Source organism: Cervus elaphus, chromosome 33 (assembly GCF_910594005.1).
Source record: "Cervus elaphus chromosome 33, mCerEla1.1, whole genome shotgun sequence".
In the NCBI taxonomy this organism is placed as follows: domain Eukaryota; kingdom Metazoa; phylum Chordata; class Mammalia; order Artiodactyla; family Cervidae; genus Cervus; species Cervus elaphus.
Window position 1 is genome coordinate 72,175,449 of NC_057847.1, and position 13,759 is coordinate 72,189,207.

The following is a 13,759-nucleotide window of genomic DNA, read 5'->3' on the forward strand; positions in this document are numbered from 1 at the left end:
TGTTCTTTTAGAATATTTCAACTCATGAATTATTTGCCACGTTTAAGGTACACCTTAACCCCAGATGAGCTGGGCTCAGCATCAGAGAAACTTTCTTTGGCTGATCAATTCTTAATGATTATTTAACAGTTTTGTGTTTATCATTTACATGTCTAGCATCTTTAGAACAATTTGTTAATATTTTAACCCACACTTTATCTCTTAATTGCCATATTCACAGTGTGCATGGAATACAGGGTTGGTTTGCACTGCTTTATGGCTTGCTTAATATTATTTGAGGGAATAGTCACTTAAGTGTTTTTGCCATCATATGGAGTTTTTATATTGTACTGCATGTAAAGACTGTCTGTCTAGGCACTGGTTGCCAAGATTAATTTGATGAAACTGAGTGGTTAGCTGGGAGTCTGCTTTCTCCCTCTTGTTCTGTGTGTGTCTCTTTTGAAGTTGAATGGCATGCCCTTCTCAGATGTGACCTGTTCTTTGGAAGAAGATACATGACATAGCTTTGTTTCTGTGCTAGAACTAGCAAACAGCCTGTCAGTATTCTTTGGAGTGGCACAGAGAGATGGAGTTTTTTGTCACATAAGCGAGCTACAGGCCTGTCTGATGCCCCACTGCCGGTGACACCTGTGAGAGCCGCTTCCCTGTGTAGTTCTCTGTCCTGAGTCCTTTTTGGACCCAACATCCCCCCAGAGGAAGCCCAGTGTGACCCTTTGCTCAGAGGCTGATGTTGGTGCTTGTGGTTGGATTCTCCTGAGTACTGTACTGTAGAAAGGAAATTCCTTTTCAGCTTTGTACCCATTTAGGAGGTTATGTAGTTAAGTATCTGTATATTAGAAGCTTGGTTTTGTATTAGAGGTAGCTTCTGTTTAGCCTTATAATGGAGTCTTTGCCTTTATTTAACATTATTTTTAATTAAAAAAGACTTAAAATAATTTTGCTTCCAAAAGTTTAAAATAAAACAACACTGGACGTGCATTGCATGTACACATGCAGCAAAATTGATCACTTTCAAAAACTTTTACTTATCCTGAAACTCTTTTCTCCTCCTGTTTGGGAATTCAGCATAGTAATATGTCTTCCTCTTAAATATTTTTCCTAATAGCTGGTTTTTCTGACTTTTTTTGTTTATCTTTTGAATTCTACACATTATTTTTAGTGTAACAGTTTAGTTTCCACATGGAAAAGCAACAGCTGTAACATATGAGGATTAGTAGTGCTGTTATGACAGACATTTTTCTGAATGTGCATATACTTCCTTTTGATGCTTCCTTTGATTTGCTTAAACTAAACTTGAAAGTGTATAGTTTTTGCTATTTCTTTTGCAGTTATTTAACTTTTTTCCCACGATAAGGAAATCCAGAGGAGATAAGGCCCTTAATTACATTGACTAGGTAGGTACTCAAATTTAGTACTTGATTAATTTATAACTTTGGATTCACTATGTATTGTTTTGCTATCACTTTACTTTGAATTGCTATGAGGTGACTTTTATTTTCCTTCATGAAAAATAACTTGGGTAGGAACTATGATAGTTCTTCAAAGAACATACTGCATAGATCCAGTCCTGGGTTCTAGGTATTTGACTATCACAGACAGATCATTTAAGCATATAGTGATGTCAAAATTAAGATCCTAAGCCCTGTATAAATTGTTCCAGGAAGCATTGTGGTATGGTGTATTACAATGAAAAGTGCACAGGCCTGGGAATCCCAAAGGCCGGAGTTGTGTCCTGGACATGTTGAGTACTTGCTCTGTGGCATCATTCCACTAAGTTGACTTTTGTATATAATTTCCTTCTATTTGAAGTAGAAAGACTATCTATAATACTGGGCTTGTTAGGTTAAATGAATGTGTATCAAGCGCCCAATAAGGATTCCAGTAGATGCTGTAGAAATGTAACGCCGTCCTCACCCTTCTCCTTTGTTTTCTCTTCTCTCCGTCTCCCTTAGTTGCTCAGAGTTAGCCAAGGCACAGCTCAGAGGCGCAGTGACCCCCAGACTGCCTGCACTTCTGACGGCAGTTGCGAGTTTGGGAGATTCCTTTTTAAAAAATACCTCTAATGTTATTCCTCATTTTATTTTTAAAATATTTATTAATTTACTTGGCTGTGTCAGGTCTGAGTTGCACACAGGGGATCTTTCACTGCAGTGGCACACAGACTCTCCAGTTGCAGCCTGCAGGCTTTGTTGCTTCACAGCCTGTGGGATCTTAGTTCCCTGACCAGGGATCAAACCCACGTCCCCTGTATTGCAAGGCAGATTCTTAACCACTAAACCACCAGGGAAGCTCTGAGAGATTCTTAAAGTCACCCTGAGTTCCAATAATTTGTTAGATGGACTCAACAGAACTCATTGCAAGCTTTAACCTTGTATGTTATGGTTTACTACAGGGAATGAATGAATACAAATTAAAACCAATCCAAAGAAACATTGCGTTGGGCAGTCAGAAGGAGTCTGAATGGAGCGGTTCTGGTCCTCCTCTCCCTGTGGAGTTGTCAGTGACATTGCCCCCTCCTGGTCACTGCGTGTGGCAGTTACCCTCAGAGCATTCCAGCTAGCCAAGCTGCCCTGAGCCTTCGGGTCCAGACTTTTTACTGGGACTCAGTCATATACTTCTTGTGTGACTTACCCGATCTCTGTCCTCTCACAGAGGTCAGGCTAATACCCTTAATCTCCATTCCTCTGAAGTCAGAACTGATGTGATGTGGTCCAAAGCCTCCATCATAAATCATATTGTCCAGTGACCAAAGTCCCCTGGCAGACAAAGACAGCCCTATCAGGTAGGGCATTCCGGAGGCCTAGAGACCACCTCCTTGAGTAGCTGAGGACAGAGGCCAGATTTCTCTTTGGAAAAGGTTGTTTCTTCACTGTATGTCAGTGCTGTATTTTTGTAGTGGTTAATTAAATTGTTCAGTACTTAATATTTTGGTTGTTAATTCTTATCTAAATAACAGTATATATGGCTCAGTTGGTAACAAATCCACTTGCAATGCAGGAGACTGCCTGCAATACAGGAGGCCTGGGTTTGATCCCTGGGTCAGGAAGATCCCCTGGAGAAGGAAATGGCAACCCACTCCAGTATTCTTGCCTTAAAAATCCCATGGACAGAGGGATTTTTATCTAAATAATAGTATATAATAAATACTAAATAGTTTTAAAAAAGCCAAGAAGATAAATCAAATTGTAAAAGCCTAATGAAACGCGCCCTCCCTTTTCTTTTAGTACTAGCTTCCAAATAGGTTTGAAGATTTCCTTTACACATTCGCTACCAGTTTTCTATGCTGGTTTATATTTTCTGTTTGGGGCATTATCTATTGACTACCTATTATATGAGTTGAGAATTTCATATTCTTAGTACATTTTATACCCTCACTCCCCCTCCTAAAATTCTTAGGTCATAATTTTTAGTTATATCTTCTCTGTAAGAATTGCATTTGGCTCTAGTAAAAGAAACTGGAAATTGCAGTAACATAAATGAGTTAAGTTCATTTTCTTCTCACATAGAATTCTAGAGACTGACAGTCCAAGGAATGGGATAGCAATTTCACGGTTATCAGGGAACCAGGCTCCCTGTTTTTCCTTTACTTTGCTGAGAGCATCGCTGTACATAAGATCGCTTCATGATCCAAGGTAGTTATTAGACCTCTAGCAATGATGTCAGGTTTCAGGCAGGTAGGGGCAGGGAAGGAAGGGAGGGGTGATGGAGGGTGGAGAGGGGAAGGATGGAGAATCAAAAAGGGCATACGTGCCAATTTCTTTCCCAGTCTTAAGAAACTTTGCTTAAAAGTTATACCCTGTAGCTTCTAGTTATACTTTATTGACCTAAATTTAGTCACAGGCCCTCATTTGGTCTGCACACTGGGTATTTTATGTTTCTGTTGCTATCCCAAACAATACTGAAATTTTATTTTAAAGAAATAATAGAAAATGGATATGACAGAAGCAGTTAGCACTTTCTCCCTTAATTGACTACCTTTTTGTGATTATGCAAGTTAATTCACTGCTAAGCCATGTAGTGTAGTATGGCTATATGATATTTTGCTCTTCTAGAATTATTCATTGTATCTTTTAAAAAGTATGGTTAGTTTTCTTTCTGTAATTTTCTTTCTTTAGTTTTTTTCCTTTTCCAGTTGTATTTAAAGAGTTAGATAGTCCTACCTCTGTTACAAGTCCTACCTCTGTGTTACAAAGTAGCAGTCATCTGCTAAGTCGCTTCAGTTGTGTCCAACTCGGGGTGACCCTGTGCACTGTAGCCCGCCAGGCTCCTTTGTCCTTGGGATTCTCCAGGTCTGAACAATGGAGTGGGTTGCTATGCTCTCCTCCAGGGGATCTTTCTGACTCAGGGATTGATCCTGAATCTCTTACTTCTCCTGCATTGGCAAACAGATTCTTTACCCCTAGTGCCACCTCTGAAACAACCAGCTTAATTCTTTTCAGTAGATTCTTTTGATATTTGCTAATATATCTCTCAATACCATGTTTGTGTTGCTAATACTTAATTTTTCAGTTTTAGGCATTGTGTATTGATTCCCCATTTAAAAAGACGAGAATTTGATTCTTTACTTCTAACCCTTACTTCTCATTTTATCACTATAATTGACTTTTATAATGTGTTTGTTAGTATTCAATGGGTGGTGTTATGTCTATGAAAATGCTGTTCATAGCTGAGCCACATAACACGTTATCCTTTTTTTTTGTACTAAACATCTTGGTTTTCACAGTTGGTATTTTTCACTCTCTTCCTCTCTTCCTCCCTCCTTCCTTCTTTCTTACCTTAACTACCTTTTCCTTTTTCTTTCTCTCTTTCTCCTCTTAGATTCCTGTATATATTATTAATTACCCCAGACTCTTTAATAGTTGTCTGAATCTTCTCTTAATATGTTCTTTGTGTCAAATATTCTATCAAATTCACCTTCTTGGAGAAAACTAAGACCCTTCTGTTATGCTCCGTTTTGGCTTGGTTGCTCTATACACTTGGTGTGTAACTAGAGTCACCCATTGCTATCATCTTGTTTTGAAGGTTCATGTAGATTGTTCACAAAATCCACTGGTTCCCATTATGACACTCCTCCCTATCCTCCACTATGCCCAGTGTCCCTAGGTTTGCAGCCACTTGTGTGTTTATCTTGGACTGTCTCAGGGGAATTGTATAGTCACTTAGCTTTAGCAAATGGAATTGGAAATTGAGGGATGTTACAGTTCCTGACAAATTTTTTTTTACCACTTTTCTTCCAGATTTTAGCCTCATGCTTTCTTCTCACCTTTTCTGATACGCATGCCTTCAATTTCCAAGCTTTTCCATGCCTTTGACTTCCTTTTTGTTGGATCCTTCTTTCTCTGGTATTTGGTGTTTAGCTCCACCATCTCTTCCTTATGCTCTCCATTTTTTAAAACGTGTTCATATTTCTTTAACTGATGTCTTCTCTGCTGTGTCTTTGTGGTTTTTATGTTTTTAATGTCTATTCTCCTTTTTTTTTTTTTTTTTTTTTACTTTTATTTATTTTATTTTTGGCTGCACTGTGTCTTTGTTGCTGCTTGCAGGCTTTCTCTAGTTGAGAAAAAGTCCATGTCTGTCTTATTTTTTCCCTTCAATATAGTGAGTTTTTCAGGAAGGAGCAAAGATAAACACGTGTTCAGTTTTCACATTTATAGTAAGCTTAAACATTTTTTAGAACACCTTTTTTGGAGCAGTCTTAGATTCACAGCAAAATTGGGCAGAAAGTACAGGGATTTCCCACATGCCCCTGCTTTCACACATGCGTGGCCTCCCCCATTTTCAGTCTCCCCACCAGAGTGGCATACGTGATGAAGTACACGTTATTATCGTTAAGTGTATAGTTTGCATTAGGCTTGACTCTTAATATTGTGCGTTCTGTGGGTTTAAGCATATGTAAAATGACATGTATTCACCATTTAAAGTATCACACAGAGTAATTTCACTGCCCCCAAAATCTGTGCTCTGCTTTTTCAACCCATTTCCTCTCCTACAAGCCCTGTAACCACTGAGCTTTTTACCCTCTTGATAGTTTTGCATTTTCCAGAATGTCATACACTTGGAATTATATAGTATGTAACCTTTTCAGATAGACTTCTTTCACTTAATAATATGCATTTGAAGTTTTTTTCATCTTTTCATGGCTTGATAGCTCATTTCTTTTTAGTGCTGGGTTATTATTGTTGATTGTTCATTCTGTTGTTTGAATTTATCAAATCCTCAGTTTATCTCTTCACCTACTGAAGGGGATCTTGTTGCTTCCAAGTTGTGGCAACTATGAATAAACCTGCTGTAATCGTTGTGTGTGGGTTTTTGTGTAGACATGCATTTCTGTTCTCTTTGGGCAGGTACCAAGGAACATGATTCTGGATCTTATGGTGAGAGTCTTTCTTTTTGTAAGAAACTGCCGAAGTGTCTTCCAAAGTGGCTGTTCCGTTTTGTATTCCCATAAGCCTTGAAAGAGAATTTCTGTTGCTCCCCATCCAGCATTTGGTGTTCTCAGTGTTACCGATTTTGTCAGTTTTATTGATGTGTTGTGGTATCTTACTGTTTTAACTTGCATCTGTCTAATGCCATATGATGTGCAACATCTTTTTCTATGTGTATTTGCTGTCTATGTATCTTTTTATTTATTTATTTTTGGCTGCGCTGTATCTTAATTGTTGTGCAAGGGCTTTCTCTAGTTAAGGTGAGTGGGGGCTGCTCTTCAGTTGTGTTGCGTGGGCTTCTCGTTGTGGTAGTTTTTCTTGTTATGGAGCATGGGCTCAGTAGTTGTGTATGGGCTTAGTTGCCCTGCAGCATGTGGAATCTTCACAGACCAGGTTATAAGCATACATTATTGATTTAAGATATTTTTTGTTTTTTAATGTAAGCATTTAGTGTTATAAATATCTCAAAGCACTGATTTAGCTGTATCCTACAAAGTGTCATATATCATTTTTCTTCATATTCAGTTCAAAATAGTTACTAATTTCCCATAAGATTTTCTCTTTGTTCCATGGGTTGTTTACATGTATATTAGTTTTCAGATATTTGAAGATTTTTCAAATATCTTTCTCTTACTAATTTCTATTTTAATTCTTTTATGGCTGCTAAACATACTTTACACGACTTTAGTTCTCTTGAATTTGATAATGTTTGCTTTTATAGGGTTTATTTTAAATTTGGTAAGGTTTATGGCATATTTTGGTGAATGGTACATGTACACTTGAAAGTATATTCTGCTCTTTTTGTGTGGCGAGTTCCAGGACTGGGGCTAGTGCTGGGGCAGTGGACAGCCTCCCCCCGCTCCCCCAACCCACTCCAGGTGATAGAGCTCCTTTTCTGGCCTTCTTACCCGGAAGTGGCGTTTCCCTCGTCTCTCTTGCTGCCCGTTCCTGCTGTGACCCACCTTGGAGTCACAGCAGAGGCACAGAAAGTTAAAAAAGAAAAGGTAACAGAACACCACACTTCAATCTGTAATTTTTTTTCTCTATAATATATGGCTTTCTATAATTTGCTGCTTGGATTTCTCATATAACTGCTTTCTGTAATTTTATCTGGAGTCTTAGCTGTAATCAGCGGGTAAAGCAGCCTCTGGTGTGCTTATGTCATATTGGTCTACACCAAGATTTAAAGATAAATCTTTTTTTAGCTACAGTATACTAAAGTAAGTTTATCTTCGGCAGTTGCTCACAACCCTTCCTATAGTATTTTGGATATGTTTCTGCAGAAACAGTTTTTTTTTTAATGTATCCTAGTTAGTAGTGCATTGGATAATTGTACTGGCATCTGTGTCTCAGTTGTACCTTTGTATTCATGTCTGTCCAGTGACACTAACCTCTCGTGTAGGTGCTGTGCTGTTTCCTCGGAGCTTTCATATCTGTGTTTGGCTCTTTATATCAGCGTTAATGCGGTACAGCAGTGTTTCTTTTTTACAAACAGAGAATTCAAACCCAGGGGTTTTGCGCCTTGCTCATAAATACATGCCGTTAAGTGACAGAACTAGGGCTAGAATCCTGGACATTGTTTACATTAGCGTTTTGTTTTTCATACCATCTGCTATCAGTTGAACAGTTTTCTATTGCTTCTTTGTATATTTAAATTTGTCATCAGTGACACAAATTTAAACCGTATTACCAGGGTGGTCATGGGAACTTCCCTGGTGGTTCAGTGGTTAAGAATCTACCTTCGTATCCTGGGGATGTGGGTCCGATCCCTGAGCAGGAAACTATGATCCCACCTACCGCTGGGTAACAGCCCACGCACCACGACTGCCGACCTCTAGTGCCCATGCTTCACAGCAAAGAGAAGCTCACGCACCTCAGGGAAGACCCAGCACAGCCAAAAAAAGTGTGATCATGAGAGATTGGAAATAAGCAGTCTCTTGTGCTGTTTTTCTTACATTTTTATATTTTGTAAGAATTTAATGGTGAGATCTTAAGGAAGACTTTCTGAAAGTTCACATTGCTGTGCCCACACTTCAATTTCATAGATCTGTTGGGGCTCAAGAGTCTGTATTTTAAATGTGAACACAAGATGGTACTGATGCATGTAGTCTCTGGCCTTTCAGAGAAACAGTTGGAAGGAATGGAGACTGCTGTGGCCTCATTAACATTCTATTATTAGCCATTATTTATAGAGCACATTTTCCTGTTTGTTCATTGTATATACTCAATGGGACAGAATCAAAATCCATGTTAAATCCCAGCTGTATTATACTTCTCATTGCTATCACTCATAGAGTAGGGTTTTCTGTTCAGTGTTTTTCTACACCTGAATGAGAAGGTAATCTGTATTTTACAAGGGTAATCTCAAGCAAGAGGTTTTGTGCCCCTATGAGAACTGTAAATGCACCTGTCCAGCAGGGGTATTCAAATAGGATTGAGTTGGCAATGTCATAACATTCCTGGTTGTTAAAGTCCATGCAAGCTACTGGCCTTTAGTGGGTAGAAACCAGGGATGCTGTTTAAGATCCTAAAATACACCGGACAGTCCCCCCATACCCTTACTCCCTGCATGGAGATTTAGCTGACAAAAATTGTCAACAGTGCCAAGATTGGTTGAGAAACTATACTCTATAAAGTTAGTGTTCAATAATTTTTTGATGAATAAATTAATTTTTAAAAGACTCTTCTCTTAGTTGCAGTTTTCTGCCAGTTAGGAGTTTTTACTTTTGAAAGTTGAAAAAGTTAAAACATTTAGTTTTATCCCCTTTGCACCCCCATACACAAATATTTTCTTCCTAAGTTGATAGTTTGCGTTGTATATTTGTATATTAATCATGCTCTATAAATAAAAATGGCTAAATTAAGACAGATCAATGTGCCAATCTGTCTTCTTCCTGTGAAAAAATCGATTTGAGTTCAACTTTAAAAGAAGGGGAAAAAAAAAAAAAAGGCAAAATGGGAAAGTAGAATATTCCCAGTATTAATTTTGAAGTAGGGAGTTTCTAATATGCAAAGAGTAAAACTGCAAGTTTTGTGTGCATCATCAGTAAATGAGAGTTCCCATTTGGCCATTTACTTGCTAGTGTTCCTTGGTTAAACAGAAAACTTTTACCAATTTAAATGAGTATGAGCTCGTATTTCATTGAGGGTTTTGATAGTGCATTTGGGATGAAAGTAACTTTTTATTTGAGGTATAGCATGCATACAGTAGAAATCAAATCTTAAATACATGTAAGACTGAGACTTCACCGGCAGTCCAGTGGTTAAGACTCTGCTTCCTTTGCAGGGGATGTGAGTTCTACCTGTGATTGGGGAACTAAGATCCCACATGCCGCACAGCATGGCCAAAAATAAATAAACATAAGATTGATAAGAATTCCAAAGCATAATACTTTGTGAAACCACCATTGGCTCAAGATAAAGAACATTGCCAGTATCTTAGAAGGATAGGGGCTTCCCTGATAGCTCAGTTGGTAAAGAATACACCTGCAGTGCAGGAGACCCTGGTTCAATTCCTGGGTCAGGAAGATCTGCTGGAGAAAGGATAGGCTACCCACTCCAATAGAAGGATAGCTGTGCTTTCTCCTTATTAGTATGCATTCCTTCCCTAAAGTAGTTACCATTCTACTTGTCTATCACCATAGATGAGTTTTGCTTGTCTTTTTAACATTAGAATAAACTGTATAATTGTTATTCATATCAGTCATGATATTGACAGTTCCACATATGGCTCAATGCAAACATTTCTTTGTTTCTTCGTTGCTGTATAGTATTACATTTGCGGTAGCTAGTCTCCAAAGGTGGCCTCCCTCCACACCTCCTGCTGCTGACACCCCTGCAGAGTCCCTCTCCCCTGAACCTTGCCTGGTCTTTGTGACGCCTAGTAAAGTAAGACGTCTTCCTTCCACCTTCTAGTTGGGTGTCTTAGGACACTCACTCTGGAACAGTTCAGCTCAGACTCTTAGCTGTCATTCTGTAAGAAGTCCCTCCCATATGGAGAGACCGTGTGCGTAGGTTCTTTGGTTAACAGCCACAGCTGATTGTCCAGCCAGCAGTCCCCATCAGTTGTCAGCCACACCAGTGAGCCATCCTGTGTGTTAGGTCCAGTCAAACTTCAGGGACTCTAATCGCTGCCATCTAACTGCAATCAAAAGTGAGAACTGAACCTAGGCTTAGGCAAGCCACTGAAGCATGAGATACACTAATACTCGAAAAAATTTTTTTGTGATGTGTTTACCATATTAGCAATGGACAGTGAGACATCCTTGCATGAATATACCAAAATTTATCAAATTTACCCTTGGTTTCTTTAGTTTGGGGCTACTATGAATACTGCAACTCTAAATAAGTCTTATACATGTGTATATTTGTGTATATATCAATATATATTTCCCTAGTGGCTCAGCAGAAAAAAATCTGCCAGCGATGCTGGAGATGTGGGTTCAATCTCTAGGATGGGAAGATCCCCTGGAGGAGGGCATGGCAACCCACTCCAGTATTCTTGCCAGAAAAATCCCATGGACAGAGTTGCCTGGCAGGCTACTTTCCATAGGGTTACAGAGTTGGACACAACTGAAGCGACTGAGCACACACACAGTTCTGTGAACAGATGTCTAAGGGTGGAGATGCTGAATCGAGTGTTATGAAGCAGTTTGCTGAACTGCTTATATGTATGTACATTTTCACCAGCAGTTTATGAGATTTACATTTGTTCTACATCCTCATCAACACTTGGTATTTAACATTTTTGGGTCATTCTGATGCTAGTGTTGTAGTATCTCTTTGTGATTTTTTCTTCTACTAATGAATTTTTCAAACATTTGAAAATAATATTCTCACAGCTCTTCCAGAGAACTGGGGGATCCATAACTCATTTTATGATACCTACATAACCTTCATACTAACAGCTAATAATATCATTATACAAAAAAGGATTATTATAGACCAGTTTTTCGTGAACAAGAATTATAAAATTTCCAAGCAGATTATTAGCAAATTGAATCTATAATACACACACACACACACACACTCTCTCTCTCTCTCTCTCTCTCTCTCATATAAATGTGTTAATACCAGGTTGGGTTTGTTCAAAGAATGTGAGATGTAAAATAAAGGAGAAAAACCATATAATCTTTTCTTCAGTGTTTTAAAAACAAACAAAAACTTAGTGCAGTGGAAATGGAGATGAATTTCTGTTAACTTATGAAGAGTATTTACAAATACCCTGAAGCAATCATCATACCTAGAAATGAAATAGTGAAAATTTTTGCCTGTAAACTGGAAACAAGAATATTCACTATCACCACTTCATTTTGATGTTTTTGTTCTTTATATTTGTATGATTTTTCCATATAATTATTGATCATTTAGGTTTCTAGCTCTAAACTCACTCTGTAGTTTGTCAGTAATTTGGTTCCCCTTTGCTAAAATCAAGAAGATTTATCAGTTTCTTCTTATAGAACCTTTCAGCTTTTTATGCTTTGTATTTTTTAATATTTTTATTGAGATATAATTCACATTTAAAATATACAGTTCATCCTTTTTAAGTGTATAATTCAGTGGTTTTGGGGGTATATTTTTGTGTGTTCACAACATTAATTTTTCACTGTTATAATGTACTTACAAAACATAAAATTTATTACTGATTTCACCATTTTTACATGTAGTTAAGTGGCATTAATTACATTCACACAGTTGTTCAATCATTACAATCACTGTCTATTCCAAAACTTTTTCATCACTCCAAACTGAAATTTTGTAAATATTAAGCAATAACTCCCTATTTTCCCTGCCCCCCAAATCTTATGATTTTACTTGTTCTATATATCTCATAAAAGTAGAACTATATAATATTTGTTCTCTTTGGAAGAATGTCTGTTCAAACCCCTTTCCCATTTTGTAATTATTTGCTTTTTATTGTTGAATTGTAAGAATTCTTTTTATATTCTGGATTCAAGTCACTTATTAGATACACCATTTGCAAATATTTTCTCCCAGTCCATAAGTTGTCTTTTCACTTGCTTGATGGTATCCTTTGAATACTCTTTGATGAATTCTAATTTATCCTTTTTTCTTTTATCACATGTGCTTTTGATATCATATCTAAAATATCATTCCCTGGTCTATGATCACAAAGATATTTTTTCTCTAAGACTTTTATACTTCTAGCTATTAATTTTAGGGCTTGATTCATTTGAAGTTCATTTTTTGTTTTTTATAGGGTTTCAATTTCCTTCTTTTGCATGTGGATATCCAGTTTTCCTATGGATTTCTGCTCTTACCTGTATTACTCACTTCCTTCTGTTTATTTTGCCTTTTTTCTGGTTTTTATTAGGAGGGAGCTTAGACTACTGATGTGTGAGATCTTTTTTTTTTTTTCCTGAATCTTCTTTATCCTATAGATTATTTGGAACTGTGTCTCCCTCTGTGCACCCCAGGCGATTAGTTTCTAAATTTTTCTTCTTATCTCTCTGTTGCAGTTTTATATTTTCAATTAATTATGATTATAGAACATACTGTGTATGATACCAGTTTTCAATTGGTAAGGTTTGTTTTATAACCATAGACACTTGAAAAGAATGGGTATTCTGCTATTGAGTAGAGTGTTCTTTAAATGTCAGTCAGATCCTGTTAGTTGATGTATCATTGAGTTCTTCTATATTCTTGCTAATTTTCTAGTTAATAATTCTTGCAATGACTTAATTGTTGACATCTTTAGTTATAGTTTTGCCTTTAGTATTTTCTAATTTTATTTGCAATCTTTTAATTTTTGTTTCATTAATTTTCCAACCATATTCTTTCCCTTTGCTTTCAAAAGGGATAAGAAACAAAACAAATAGTATTTGAAATTTTCTATCCCTTTGCTTACATATGTATTATTGATATTATACTTGAAGTAAATTTCTTTTAGGTAGTATGTAGTTGGATTATGGTTTTTTCCCCTATTTTGTCAATCTCCGCCTTTTGGGATAAACAAGGTCCTGCTGCATAGCATAGAGAGCTATATTCAACATCCTGTGATAGACCATAATGGAAAACAATATTAAATAAATACATAAGAACTTAACATAACATTGTAAATCAACTATACTTCAATATAAAATCTCTGCCTTTTAATTAGTATATTTAGACCATGTACTTTCCTATAATTATTATGTTAGAATTTAAGTTGGCCATTTTTTTTTTTTTACTTACTTTCTGTTTTTCATTTCTTTTTCCTGCCTTTCTAATGAATTATGTGAGCATTCAAAAGAATTTCATTTTTTTTATTTCAGTATGTTTTAGTGTCTCTGGGTAGGTTTTTTTGTTTTTGGTGGTGGTTGCTCTTGTTGCTA

At 37.1% G+C, this 13,759-nt stretch overlaps 1 protein-coding gene across 3 annotated transcripts in view; it reads left to right on the forward strand.

Annotated features, from left to right (window-relative positions):
* The window catches only part of PTPN4 (protein tyrosine phosphatase non-receptor type 4), a 189,355-nt gene that overhangs the window by 47,194 nt on the left and 128,402 nt on the right, over positions 1–13,759 (forward strand). The window lies entirely within an intron of this gene.